The following is a 2563-nucleotide window of genomic DNA, read 5'->3' as shown; positions in this document are numbered from 1 at the left end:
AAATATTACCCATTCAATGTTAATGACCTATTTGCAATATTGGACCGTGAACTCTTACCTTCTAGCATCCTTTCAAAAATATCAATCAAAGAATGACACCTCTCGAGACATATGTAGCCAAGAAAGAACCTTAAAAGCCAATCCAAACAAGAACCTAAATCCAAAATTTGCTTCATTTATCATATCAGGAGTTTGAGAAAGAGTAATACCATTTAGCCTCGCTAGAGTTGTAATAAAGTCATTATATGATAGATGAAATTAAACAAGTCATTTAATTCTACCTTCATTTAGCTTATTATCTAGCGCCATCTATATTGTAGTTGCAACCTCAGTGAGGCTACATAGCATTACTATTTGAGAAATGTTAACATTGCACTAGACAAAATCCCAGTCCCAAAATCGAACGAAAATCGGACCTGTTTTTTGTAAATTGTTACATTTATCTCAAGAAAGTGAAACCTAAAGAATGAGTGAAAACTCAAGAGTTACTGAAACTGGTAGCAATAGGGATGATTACAATAAGAATAAGCGCAAAAGGAAGAATCATTCTTATACACAAACATCTTATGCTGCTCCTCTAGTAGTCTTTAGCAGTTCTGAGATTTTTAGTTCCATCACTATCATATTGGGCTACATTCATCACATGATATTCTATGTCATCCATTTTCTCCCCTTGTGCCTCCACTATCACCGCCATGTCGAGAAATATCTAGTGTAACTCCAGCAGGCTCTTCTCTATATCCTGGGACGCATCATGTCGGTCTTGTATTTTTACCACCGTCTTCACCACCTTTCCCCTCCCATGTTCCTATAAAAATATGTCGAGTTCAAGTCATTTATTGAAACAAGATAACATTTTGCACAACATCGTAGAGAGATGACAAGTTAAGTAGTTGGTTGTTGCACCAATGGTTGACTATTTTTTGTTATGGGCCGCATCAAATAAAGTTAAAAAACATAAACCAAATTATAAGGACTATTCCTTTTAACAAGGTTGGTTTTCTAAGGCCCTATTTGATTCTCATTTTTATCAAAATATATTTTTTTCTCTTCTTTTTTTTAATCACACATTTTTCATTAAAATAATATTACATATAAATAAAAAAAAATTTCTTATTTTTCATTCATACATTCTCCATCAATCCACTATTCTAAAATTCATTTTTCCATAAAAATGAGTGTCAAACACCTTCTAAGATGGAATCCCAAATTTTAATATGGTATCAGAGTCCATTAAATTCCAACGAACAATTCCATTCGATTAAGACTCAAAAAAAATGAGCATACGAATTTTGAGTTTGATTTATTCAAATGAGCAACCATCTTGTAAAGATAGGTTAGGGAATAAAATTTCATATCAAGTAAAGATAAAAAAAATATAGATTAACTTATAAGGGACAGCTACTCCGCTTGACAAGGTTGATATTTTAAGTTGGAAGTCTAAGTCTAAGTCTTCATATTTTTAACACTCCAGAGGGTTGGAATCCGCAAAAAAACTTGTGCCTCAAGACTAATTAATTATGGGTTTTGCTCTCATCCTATTTGTAAATTGATATTTATAATTACAATTTCTCTAATAATGTACTAATTGAAGAACAAAGCAGCCTTTTGTAGTAAAACAAGGCAAGAAATTAGTACCCGTATGGCTCTAGACGGTAATTCCTCACTCCATGGTCATCTCTACTGGTTATAATCTTCTCTATCAATTCCTTGCTGGGGTATTCTCCAGTCACCATAAAATACCTTCTCCCAATAGTCTCTATGTGCTCATTCATCATCCTCTGTCTCAGCCCCTGGAAGTCCATCATTAGCTCCTTGAGCTTCTTTTGGAGTCCATCCGTTACTGCAAACCGGATTCAATCCACAAGGGTGCCCAACTTGCACCCAGAAAAGGCGCCTATTCAGAGCATTAGCCTAGTCCATGTCCTCCAGCTGAGCCCTTATTGTTCTGACCTTCTTTAACATGGATAAAATGTATAAATTTATGCTATTTTGAAGCGATTTCAGGGCTTCAGATTTGTGAAGGGCTTTGCTCTTCTCGTTGGCTTCTTGTAAATAGTTCAAGATTTCTCTGATTAAATTCATTTCTTGCTTTACCTTCTCAGCTTCTTCCAAGAATACTGTAAGGTTAATGTCCAACTGGGTTGTTCCCATATATATATCAAGATCAGCTTCTTTCTTTAGGTCAACATACTTTGAAAACTATTTTTTCATCAGATAATTAATCATGATTTTTATAGAGATAGATTGAAAGAAAAGGGTAGAAAGGAGTAATGGAAAATAAGAGAGAAATAATGCTATTTGTACCTATTTGGATTACAAAAGTAATTGACAAAATGACGTGGACGGTCGAGATGGGTTGGCGTTGAATGGTTGAGATTGTCAAACAAAAGAAAATATAAATTGACTAGCGCTAAAATGGAAAACAAAGTAGAGCCCACTTTCATTTCATTTTCGCAGCGGAGGCGGAGCCCTAAAATGTGATGAGATCCAGCATAAATTTTGGGTGCATAAATTATGTAAGGCAGCAAGAAACCCACTACCAATATATTGTGATTGGGAT

The 2563-nt window shown here is 34.6% G+C and overlaps 1 pseudogene; it reads right to left on the bottom strand.

Moving 5' to 3' along the window:
• Positions 1-478: 478 nt before the first annotated feature.
• LOC111373409 lies at positions 479-2229 on the bottom strand (annotated as a pseudogene).
• Between the last annotated feature and the right edge of the window lie 334 nt (positions 2230-2563).

The sequence above is a fragment of the Olea europaea genome, unplaced genomic scaffold (assembly GCF_002742605.1).
Source record: "Olea europaea var. sylvestris unplaced genomic scaffold, O_europaea_v1 scaffold1126, whole genome shotgun sequence".
Taxonomy (NCBI): Eukaryota; Viridiplantae; Streptophyta; class Magnoliopsida; order Lamiales; family Oleaceae; genus Olea; species Olea europaea.
This window is presented reverse-complemented; position numbering and strand designations above follow the sequence as displayed.